The sequence below is a fragment of the Rattus norvegicus genome, chromosome 14, assembly GCF_036323735.1.
Source record: "Rattus norvegicus strain BN/NHsdMcwi chromosome 14, GRCr8, whole genome shotgun sequence".
NCBI lineage: Eukaryota > Metazoa > Chordata > Mammalia > Rodentia > Muridae > Rattus > Rattus norvegicus.
The window spans coordinates 37,087,366-37,100,027 of NC_086032.1; the positions used below are offsets into that span (position 1 = coordinate 37,087,366).

Sequence of the window (12,662 nt, forward strand, 5' to 3'; positions counted from 1 at the left end):
CAACAATGCTCAGCGTACCTCTTTTTCCTCGAGACACTTAGCCATCTTACAACATTGATATTGTGTGAGACTTTGTTTAGGATCCCTATTCCCTGCAAGAATGCGAATTTTGTGAGTGTAAGCATCTATTTCTTTTCCTTATTCCATTCTAAGTCCTAAGACTGTGCCTAGAACATAGATAGGTATTTCTTGAAAACTATTGAATGTCTGAGCAGGTGACTGAGTAGGGGTAGTCACTCACTCTCTCATCTCTGAGTCCTTAGCCCTTTGCTTTAATCCTGGAATCTCAAGTGTTGGCAGAAGTATACTTTCATCAAATTTTCAGATTTGTTAATATCTTGGCTGTGTCCTGGTTATCAGCTGAAATGTGACCTTCAGTTTCTGGTCTGCCTTTGACTCTCCATTCCAGTCTTAATGGGGACTAACCTCTTTCTGTACTTCAGCTATTGCCAGATCTGTTTCTAAGATGAACCACAGAGAACACTAGTGCCTCTGCTTTTGGTTCAGCTTTTTGCAGGAACTCACAACTTTCCCTGTCAAATTCTATTCTGTTATGTGTTGTTCTCTCAGGACCTCTTTATTCCAAAAGCCAAGATGGATATAAAGTAGGTAATGCAGTTTTCCGATTCCTTGTTCAACATATCTTTTCCTCAGTTTTCTCCCCTGTGGCCCTTCTCCTGTTTGTTCTGTGTTCTTTTATTCTTTTGTCTCTTCACGTTTCCCATGTTAAAGTCTGCTTTGTGGGATAGGACTGGCTGTCACTCATGTGGACTTCAGTTGAAAATAATTTAGATGTATGCATTTCATTCATGTTATTTCATTTTAAATTTGTACTACTTCTATAAAATGAAAATGTTTGTTCTCCATAGCATTGGAGTATTAATTTACTGATAAATTGGTTTTAGGGCACAAATTAAAAAAATACCTCCATTTTCTGAAATTTCCATCACTACAGGAGGTAGGCCTTGGCTGTAATTTTTCATGTCTGCAGGTGTGTATCGCTCAGGAGGCTGCTTACGGATAAAACAGTGATCTCAACCGGGCTTGAGAGACACTTTACAAGCCCAGTCCCTAGAACCTAAAGCAGACAGGCATGACATTTGCTTTTATTTCACTTCATAAAATTTATGTTAATTGGATGTGTTTTGTGTGCAAACAGTGCTTTTAATGGAGTACTATGTGACCCTCTCTGGATAGCATAACCTACTTACCTATCCTTATTTTCAGTTTCTCTGAAAACTCACATTGATTTTTCTTCTGTGCTTTTAGGCAGCTGAGTCAGAACTTCTGAGGAGAGCATCTGCGCTCGAGTCTACAGGTAATGAGAGCATAAGAGGAGTAGGTTAGAATGCTCTAGACTAGGGTTCCATTGCAATGTTCTGTTTTGAGTAACATTTAGAATCCTGTGCCTGCCACATGGCAGTGGTTGTAGCTACCACTTGAAAGGACTGAGGTAGGAGGCTCACAAACTCATGCTCTGCCTAGGCTCCTGTGAATTCAAGGTGTGCCTGGGCGAGAGTATGAATTCAGGTTTGCTAGGCTTGCTTACAGAACCTTTGAGGACGAAGCACGGTGACTTGTACAGCACTTTCTTCATAGTAACACACACACACACACACACACACACACACACACACACACACACACACACACACCCTCTCTGTCTCTGTTATTTACACTCACACACACCATATCATGCTTCCTTTTTAAGAGGGGATTGGAAGGAATTAAAAGGTCTGATAGGGAGGTTTTTAAAAATAAAGTTTACATTGGTGCCATTATTTTAAAGTGTGCTCATCAACACACTTTATGTCTTTATGTTAATGGGAATCAGTCCAACTACAGGGAGAATAAGAGGTTGATGTGAGTTAAGTTGACACAATGTTTCCAAAATAAACATTTCCTGGTGGAGCTAGATAACTTCCTAGTGCTAGCCACACAAACAGTAGGATGCAGAAGAAAATCTGTGGGCTGTCAGTGAACACGTACAAGAGAGAAGCACTTGTAAATAGTTCATATAAAGGAAAAAACAAAAACCAAAAAAAACTTTTCTTTTTAGCCAGCTGAGCCCACTAAGTAGTTTAAAATGTGTCATCCATCATTTCAGTGTTAAGAGCGCCCCCTGGTGTGACTGTATAATCATGCTTCTGTGAAATTTACATGCGTTTTTAGAATCTCCCTGTGCTATTAAATAGTGATGGGCCTTCTTTTCCTGCTCACTTGACCAGCATGTACATGGTGTGTAACTTTCCACAGATGTGCAGTGAGACACTTTTCTGGTGCCTGTCCCTATTCATATCTAGGATCACCTTGAAAGCAGAATATGGGAAGATGTGATTGCTAAAGTTCTTTATCTCAAGTTAATATCCCAGTTATGGTGCAATCACACATAGTGATATTGGCTGATATGGCATAACTGGGTGGGAATAACCTTGTTGTGGTTAACTGCTGTTAACAATTCTGTCTTGGCAAATTCATGGGCGTTTTAATAATTAAAAGAACTCAATGTTGTTCCTTTATCTTTTAAGAAACCTATCATGTGAAAAAAGACATAACTATTGAGACTTTTTTAGAAGCCTGCTGTTTCCCTGCAGTTACTGAACGTGTAGTGTGAATACTCTTCATTCTGTACATGTCCAGGGATCTTACCTTCCCCTGCCTCCCATTAAGACTGTCTTACCAAATACCTCAGTCCAGACCAGCATAGTAGTTATCTAACTGCTACTTTTCCTTGAATTTATTCTAATACTCTAAAAGTAATTAAAATGTGTGCTTAAATTGCATATATTATTCTAAAATATACATATATAATTTTTACAGAGGTGGTTACTTTCTCCTGTTCTCTCCTTCTATATTGAAGCTATTGACAATTTAAATCGTTTCTTAGAGGCTTTTGTCCATGTGATAATTGCAGGGCTACAGTATAAAGATGTCTTTGTTTTTATCTTCTTTTGTAGATTCTCTTCTCATATAACTTTGAAGCCATCAGCCAAGTATGTGCTTATATTATCTGATTTGTTACATTACCCTGATTTGTTGAATAACTGAACCCTAGTTTTTATATTATGGTGGAAATCATGATGCTTGAGCAGGCCATTGACTCACAGACTTAATCTCGTCTTTCAGAGAAGAATCCAGGGTGTGTCTTTCTGAACATTGATCAAATACAGTGTATAGTTCAGGCTCACTCTGTGTCCGACTTAGACAGAGTGAGCATTTAATACAGCACATCTTTGAAGTAGATACTATTAGAGAACTCCTGAGTAGGGAAGTCAAGATATCCTGATCAACTATTCCTAACATGTAATGGGTATTCACCCACAGTACAGTGTCATTAATTAGACTGCAAATAACATTCACAACTATACCTGTTGATGTTATTGTCCTTCAGTACTAGCAATTCCACAATACACGAACGTAGACGAAACCAGGATTTTGGAAAGACTAAAGATGCATGCGTTTACAGAGAATACAGAATTAGTTTGGAACTTATCTTCAGCAAAGCTTTCTCAAACCAGGGGCAGCAGTTAGGGGTGCATTGTTATAAATAATAGAAAAACAAGCTATAGGGCATGCATATTTTAAACTGCTTCTTTCTTATTCACCATATCTTTTTAGCATTCTCTGGCCTTGGGATGCAAGTTCAGTTCTTCGCATGTCGCCATTTTCCTTATGTAATTCTGTGTTTGCATTGTCTTTGTGAAGCTCCTATCATGTTTCTTATGGGTTATTTTCTTGATTTTTTTAATAACCAGATTTTGCTCTTTCATTGATGTAGTATCCAAAATGATAAGTTTATTGTTTCATTAATAATAGTTTTAAAGGTTACTACGTAGCTCACCATGGAAACTCAGTTTGAATAAGCCTGTTCTTTGCTTAACAGTCTGCATATTTCCCCTTTGTCCTTTAGTTTGAGTTAAACTAAACTAAGTGGCTCTTTGATGAAAGTTCAAAAGCACATTTGTTGCTTGTTTTCGGTGTTCTGGACAGTCTTGTAATTTGATATAATTTCTATTTGATATTTGTCTATTTGCTATTTGTTTCTTGTGTCTGTGAGTTCACATTTAAAAACAAACAACAGCAACAACAATAACAATAATAAATATTGCCCACACCAAGAACTACCACTATGATCCAGTTACCTTATATAGGGGCATATAGCCAAAGGACTAAAATCCACACAACAGAAAGATTCCTGCATATCCAAGTTTATTATGCAACTCTTCACAATAGATAACTTGTAGAAGACACATAAGTGCACATTTAGATAATCAATAAAGCCAATGCAGATCATTGACTTCTCTTTGGCAGGCTTGATTCTTGTTGTATTTGAGCTGTTTTCGGGCCTGAGGAGATGAAGAGCATGTAGGTAGCTATGCGTGCATCACTAGCGAAAGATACGATGCTGCCCAGTATGCACCAAGCTTATGAAAACCAGTTTAACTTTCATGTTGAGTCAGTGGGTGAATGAGAAAGACAAGAGCTACACTAGATTTTTATCCTCATTTCTGCCCTGTAGATGCACGGGCTCCCTTTGTTCCTTGCTCAAGAGCACCTGGTTAGTGATTTTGAACTTAATATCTATGAAATTGGTCTTTGCATTCCAAGTCCTCTGGTACTGTTTTAGTTTACACCCTTGTATTAGGCAATCTCTAGCTTTACCCCTTACCAATTAATTGTACCCACAGGAGCCAGGCTGATTTCCCTAAAGTATGTCATTAATAAGCATTCAAAATGAGTCAGCGTCAGGGGTTGGGGATTTGGCTCAGTGGTAGAGCACTTGCCTAGCAAGCGCAAGGCCCTGGGTTCGGTCCCCAGCTCCGAAAAAAAGAAAAGAAAAAAAATGAGTCAGTGTCTTTTGTCTTTGTTCATGCTTATTTTGCTTCTAGAATATCTCACTACCATTATCTTTCCTCTTGAACTCTGTGTTGCCTTTCACTGAAACCTTTCCAAAGCCCGAATGGTTGCCCCTCACGCTCCCTGTGTCTTCCTGTAGCAGATGCCCTTCTGTGCAACTTCATTTGGAGGCCTTTCCATCGTCACCTTTACCTTCTAGGATACTTTCCCAGACGAAGTTCCAGCTGCACAACATAAGCCTGGCCTTAGTACCTCTTCAGTGCTCAGCTCTGAGACTTTCTTTTATTCTGTGATTTCAGTTTAGAATGAGCTGTCTAGTTTTATCTCAAAAATTGACACAAGTCAGAGTCACTGGGCAGAAGGGAACCTCAACTGAAAAGATATTCCCATAACACTAGGCTGTAGGCAAACTTGTAGAGCATTTTCTTAATTATTTATTGATATGGGAGGGGCCTGGTCCATTATTGATGAGGCTAACACTGAGCAGGTGGTTTTTAGTTCTATTGGACACCAGAGGCCATGAGGAGCAAACCAGTAAGCAGCAACTTTCCATGACCTTTGCATCCATTCCTGTCTCCAGTTTCCTGTCCTGTTTGAATTTTTGTCTTGACATTCTTTTAATGTCAAGGGATATGGCAGTTAATGTCAATGAGCAGGGATATGGAAGTTAAATAAACTCCTTTCTCCCTAATTTACTTTTTTGTCATGCCTATATCATAGCAATAGTAACTATTACTAGGACAGAAATTAGTACCATAATAGTGGCTGTATTTCTGTGAGAGACCTGATGATTTCTTTTCAGTAGTGTTGTGGTACAACCTTGGTAGTTTGGGTGAAGTTCTTTTTGTGGGAGCTTGGAAAATAAGAATGTGGAGAGCAATGCAGGAAATGGAGGCATCAGAGGGATGTTTGAGGGTACTTTAATGACTCTATCAGAGCCATTTACTATTTTGAATCAATAATCTGCAGTTCTGTTTAGATGTGGCAGAAGAGTCAGCTGTGGTCAGCACACAAGAACCACTAAATTGGAGCCTTTGTTTTACTGGCACAATTGGTGCTGGTCAGCTGCATAGGAGAAATAATGGATGATTAAGAAGAAACCAGCAATTATTGAGGTGAAATCTTCTGGGAAGTGTTTCCTCAGACGCAGTAATGCAAACTGTGCTTCAGAAGTCACCAGAGTGTAGCTTGAGATGGCAGGAGATCTTGGTAGTGTAAGAGTCACCCAGGTGGTGCTGGCTTTGAAGGCATTCAGGGGTCTTGGAGAAAAGCTAAGCTTTGGCTCTGTAGGCAAGTGTGGAGTCCCTGAGGTGAGAGTGAAAAGTACAGCACAGTTGTAGCACAGTTGTAGCAAGGGACTTCAGCCTTTTGGAGATGTCAGTACCAAGACAGCAGCAGGTATGAGGTAGAGCTGGTCTGAGTCTAGGAGATAAGCCATGTCTTCTGCAGAGGGCAGTGTCCTAGAAATGACCCAAGCATTTTGGAAGAACTCAGATCATGAGTGAATCCCAGATGTTTGAGTTATTTACTTTGTTGGAGTTTAGTTATTTTAAAGAGATGGAACTTTCAATATATTTGAATTTGTAAGGACTATGGGACTTTTAAAATTATTTATGTTTTTAGTGGGAAATCTTAGTGATAAATAAGAAAGGAAAAGCTGTGTTAGTAATGTGTTTGTGTCTCAATTTGATAAGGGGTCAGTTGTGCTGGTCAAATTTTTAAATTGCTTTATTTACATTCCAAATGTTGCCCCCCCTTCCCAATCTCCCCTCTAAGAGTTCTTTACCTCCTTCCCCCTTTCCTTTGCCTCTGAGAGGATGCCCCCACCCATTTGTCCCCATGCCCGCCATCCTCCTTCCTTGGGGCATCAGGTCTCTACAGGATTAGGCACATCTTCTCCCTGTGGAGACCTCCCTGTGGAGGGATGGGGTCACCAACCTTCTTTCAATTTTTTTGACTCAGAATTGTTCCTATCTAAAAGAAATGCTGGCTAGTTTTATGTCAACTTGACACAAGGCACTGGAGAAGAGGGCGCCTCAGATGAGAAAGAATCTCCATAAGACTGAGCCATAGGCAAGCTTGTAGGGAATTTTCTTTATTAGAGTGAGAGGCCTGGCCCACTGTGGGTGGAGCCACCCTGGGCAGATACATTTTATAAAACAGCAGACTGAGCAAGCCAAATAACCGGCCAGACTTCCATGGCTTCTGTAACAGCTCCTGTCTTGAGGAGGTTCCTGCTCTGTTCCTGTCCTGCCCTCCTTTAATGATGAGCAATGATATAGAAGTATAAGCCAAATAAACCCCTTCCTCCCCAACTCACTTTTGGTCATGCACGGTATTAAGTGATAGCAATAGTAACCCTAACTAGGACAGAGTATAATTTGAAAGGCAAGTGTTGTTAGGTCACCTCTTGAATCTCAGTGCCAGGGATAAAATAGAAAGTGTTCAGGAAAAACATTACTTGTGAAGTCCACAAGAAATTAATAAAAATTAGTGTTCTCTTAGGTTTCCTGTGAAACCCACGGATTCAGTCAGGATTGAAGCTGGTAGAAAGGCCTGCTTATACTAACTATTGCAATAGGAGGCCGAAACAGCCATCAGTTGGCCGTGTGCATTCTGCTTCATTTATACCAAATCTTCTAGTTACATTTAGTGCTGTGTGCAACAAATTAGCAAACACATACACAACTCACTTTCTCTTCCTTTTTATTACTGTTTGTGAGACATAGTCTGAAAGGAGATGAAATTTTTAAGAGAATTCTGTTTTTTTTATAACCTTATACCTTATCTTTGTTCTGCCCTCTTACTACTTCATTTCTGGAAAGTGCATGTATATATGAACTAGAGCATCTTTTTTTTTGGCAAATATAATTTAGAATTTTTATTTTTTGTTTGAGACAGCTGACCTTGATTCACTAAGTAAACGATATTACATAATGTATATTGAATGTATAATAAAGAGCAGTATATATTTAATCTTGTCCTTTTGGGCCACCATTGCTAGCATGACAGTCTTTTACAATAGATAGGCCTAAGGAATTATTTGATATTGGGTTGGGTTAGAAGTAAAGGAAAGTGTTCTTTTTATTATTATTGTTATTATTAACTTGAGTATTTCTTATATACATTTCGAGTGTTATTCCCTTTCCCGGTTTCCAGGCAAATATCCCCCTCCCCCCTCCCCTTCTTTATGGGTGTTCCCCTCCCCACCCTCCCCCCCTTGTCGCCCTCCCCCCACCAGTCTAGTTCACTGGGGGTTCAGTCTTAGCAGGACCCAGGGCTTCCCCTTCCACTGGTGCTCTTACAAGGAAAGTGTTTTTTTTTTTTCTTTTAAATTAACTTTTATTTGATATTTTTTTTATTAACTTGAGTATTTCTTATATACATTTCAAGTGTTATTCCCTTTCCCAGTTTCCGGGCAAACATCCCCCTCCCCCCTCCCTTTCCTTATGGGTGTTCCCCTCCCAACCCTCCCCCCATTGCCGCCCTCCCCCCATAGTCTATCTCACTGGGGGTTCAGTCTTAGCAGGACCCAGGGCTTCCCCTTCCACTGGTGCTCTTACTAGGATATTCATTGCTACCTATGGGGTCAGAGTCCAGGGTCAGTCCATGTATAGTCTTTAGGTAGTGGCTTAGTCCCTGGAAGCTCTGGTTGCTTAACATTGTTGTACTTTTGGGGTCTCGAGCCCCTTCAAGCTCTTCCATGAACTAGAGCATCTTATCATGTAGCTGTGACGGGGAGCAAGGCCACATTTGTTTAAATTTGAACACTGACATTCTCGAACATGTAAGCTAAAACCAGTAAATATAAAACTATTGTGTTGGGTTTAAAGCACTGTTCTGGGGTTTTCTCTTTCACAGTCTCACTAACAAGTCAGTAGTCTATGTTTCACATTGCTGTACTTATGTTTGCTTTCTTATTTTTTAATTTGCAAATAGATTGTTGGGTCCTGTTGCTACAGAATGCTTGTTTAGACACCTAAGTTTTAAACATTACTGCTGTGCACATGTCTTTTGATCTTTCTCAGTCAGAAAAAGATAAAGTGAATTACAATATGAAATGCCATATGAGATAGCCTATCATTATGCACATCAAGTAATCCTAAAAATAAAAAGACAAAGCATATATCCATTTGGCCTGGGAATCCCTAAAAATTAGCACAGTTTGTAAAACCTGGAAATGGATCTATCCTGTGAGATATCAGCCTTCAGGGGCAGAAGCTCTTTCTTATTTCTTTACCTGGCACAGTGTACAGTCAGTTATCTGTAAGTGTCAGTTGTTGCCTCTTAATAATCATGAAAATGAGCACAGTCTAGGAAACTAAAGATAAAATCCCCACTTGAAGCTACTGGACAGGCTGTCTTTGGAAAGCCAAATTGGCGAGAGCAATCTGCAGAAGGGGCAGAAGCTGACACAGGAAGTTGCCAGGGAGTCTGTTGACACCCAGGCAGAAGCAATAAGCCAAAAACCAAAAGGAGGGAGGCAGTTAACAAGGCACTGCAGCTCAGTTTTTGAAAGGCAAGAGTTAGTTAATGGACAGAGGCATCAAAACATCAGGCAGCCAACAGCCCAGAACAAACCCAGAACTAGGGAACAAGACTCCTCAAGAGAGCATAAAAATAGGCTGCTCTACTCCAGGGCTCTTGGAAAAGTCTCCCTGAGGGAAGCCAGATGCAGACCATAATAAGGACCCTATTTATAAAACCAAAGAGGTTCAAAGGAGCAAAGATGAAACAAAGATCTCAAGACATAAAAATTATAATCCGTCACTATGCTGGAATGATAGTCAGTGCTCAAAGACCCTAATTCAAAGGAAGGTCCAGGGACATTGGCACTGATTTCAGCTCCTGATTTGAGATGATTGCTTGTTTATTGTTTGCTTTAATGCTTGCTTTGTAGTGCAAGGGTCCCAGCAAAAGCAAAAGCAATATAAAGAGGAAATCTGCAGTAGGGATACATGCCATTTAGAGATTTTGGGTCTTGGGATACACTATAGAAAGAAACTTAAGCACATTATCATTTCTCTTTGACATTCAGGGTTTAACCAGAGGATGAATAAGAGGAAAGTTGCCAGGGGTTTAGATTTGAATAATAAGTCTCTAGTATGCATCGAAGTCTTGCATTGGAAGTGGCCATGAATACCAATAAAGCATCCAGAAGTGTTAGCCACAGCAACGTGTATACTTTGATGCCACCTAAGATTAATGGACTAAATTATGCTTTGATGCATGGGTACATGGGTCTGCTAGAGAATCTCTGATAGTCATATGTGATACAAAAGCAATCTTCCTAAAAATTCAGAATAACTAAATGCAGCAGAGAAAGGATAGTAGGTATTTTGCTTTTATGAGTGTAGTTTGCATGATTATTTTATAGAATAAGGGAGGTAATAAATAGTTTCTTCATCTGATGAAATTAGCTTGGTTTTTCTGAAATATATTATTATATTTGTGTATATAGTATATTTGTGTTATATGTATTAAGAGAATTGCATTAGAGCACATCATATTTTAAATGATCTAATAAAGCCATACTGGAGATCATTCATCATAATATTGTTTGTCTTGTCTGTCGCTCTGTGTGTGTTTGTGTGTGTGCGCCTGTGTAACTTTGAAAGTAATAAAGGAGACAGCCCTTGACCTGTAGCAGCACAGTTATCTTGAACACTGTCAAATGTCATAGAGATGTGATCTAAAGATACTTTTAGATTGTCTTTCTTAATTTAATGCTGTTGTAGAATGTGCCAGCTTTTGTAATATTTTCTTGAAAATGTTTGAACTGAGTAGGTTGGTTGATTCATGAGACATAATGATGTATTCCTTGCATCCATTTTCTGGTACTACCCAGGGTGTCATAAGGAATGGTGTTTGCCCAAATTTCTTTATCTCAAGATCCCAGAATCCTAAATAGCATTTATCCACAGCCCAGGGTTTCTCTTGTGTGATTTCATACTTGCCGTGATTGTCACATGCTGCAAAGTCTGCACTAAAATAAGCAACAAATAGCCACTCCAAGATCAAAGGAACTAGAAATGGAAGTTATAAAATATTCATTTGACTATTTTTCAGTGTACAATTAAGCGGTACTAATAATAAATAATAAATAATAAAGATAATAATATTCACATTTAAAATTTAGATGTCTAAGTTTCAGTCAAAATCCATTTTAAGTTTTTCCCTATGCTTTCTATATTGGTGATAATTTTATTTGTTTCAAACTTGGCCTTTTAAGTCAAGTTCTAATCACATACAGATCAGTTTTTACCATTTTTATTATTTGTTCTCATTTCTCAAGCTTTAACATCTGGTAAATTTGAAGTATAACATGAAACAACAGTGAGAGACAGCATAGGAATGCACAAAAGAGAAGGCTGCATAACCTCTTCTGTTGCTGGAAAATACAACTTCTATGCTTTGAGAGTCATAAAGAGTAAAACTTTGTCTGGTGTCTTAGAGGTGGGGGCTTTGTGAAGTGAGGGGAATGATGGGAGGTGGTAACAATGGAGCCTGCCAGTACAGGTGGCTTTATATGAAGAGTCCAAATAGAAGCATACTACTTCTGTATTGCTTTCAGACATTATTACTACAAAGATTGTCATGAGATATAGTCCTTCAACCTGAGACTAAAGCATGAGGCAAACTACCCTTATATTTTAACATTTAACCAGTTTATGGCATTGCATTATTAACATAGAAACCAGGATAAGATAGTGCACCAGATATGTAGCAGAGAATAGCCTTGTTGGGGAACCAGGGGAAGGGGCCCTTGGTCCTGCCAAGGTTGGACCCCCAGTGCAGGGGAATGTGGGGGGAGTAAAGGGGATGGATGGGGGAAAACACCCATATGGGCGAGGGGGAGGGAAGGGGAACTTATGGATAGGAAACCAGGAAAGGGAATAACATTTGAAATGTAAATAAAGAAATATATCTAATAAAAATCATTAAAAAAAGGTAGTGCATCAGATCCATTTAAATTACTTTAAGTGTATAACTTAGTGGTAGTCATAATATTCATAATATTGGCCAAAACCATCACCACTATTTGTATAAAAATATTTTCATTATCCCAAAGAGAAATGCTATGTTTCTTACATGCTATCATTCTATTTTCCCATCTTTCTATAACATGTAAATCTCTAATATACTTTTAATCTGTGTGGTTTTTCTTTTTCTCAATTCATATAAATGTTATATTGAGCATTATTGCATGCAGCTCATTTAACTTTACATTCTATTTTCAAGTTCATCTTCATTCCTGTGTGTGGCTGAATTGTATCTACTAATATATTAATGCACACCTAAGTTACTTTTGTTTTGTTTTTTGTGGTGTGTGCATGTTCGTGTGTGTGGGGAGAGTGAGGGGAGGAGACAGAGACACAGACACAGATAGAGACAGAGATACACAAACAGAGATACACAGAGAGACAGTGTGTTCAGTGCCCTGGAGGTGAGAAGAGAGCATCAGATCCCCCACAGTGGTGTTATAGGCAATCAAGCCATGTCCTCTGTAAGAGCTGTGTGCTTTTAGTGCTGAGTCACCTCTCAGCTGCTATTCCTGCTCTCTCACTGAACTAAATCTCACAGCTATTGTACTTTTTTGTTGGTTTTAGAAGCAATCAGTACCATCATAGGATCTTTACAAACTAAAAATACCGAGTGTACTGATTTGTAAAGAAAATGATCGATCTTATTTTGTATCAGTGCAGGCACACCTGGAGGTAAAAGGTAGATGTATCTGTAATATTGATGGAGTTTCCAAAAGGCTTCATTCTAGTTTTCCATTTTTACCAGCAGTGAAGAGTAAT

At 39.0% G+C, this 12,662-nt stretch overlaps 1 protein-coding gene across 2 annotated transcripts in view; it reads left to right on the forward strand.

The window, feature by feature from the left end:
- Positions 1-12,662, forward strand: part of Cox7b2 (cytochrome c oxidase subunit 7B2) — a 112,208-nt gene that overhangs the window by 40,285 nt on the left and 59,261 nt on the right. For both annotated transcript variants that reach the window (NM_001399572.1, XM_063272794.1), the window contains 2 exons: positions 1,270-1,318; positions 2,958-2,993. The gene's annotated coding sequence lies outside the window, so the exon portion shown is untranslated. The remainder of the gene's footprint in view (positions 1-1,269; positions 1,319-2,957; positions 2,994-12,662) is intronic.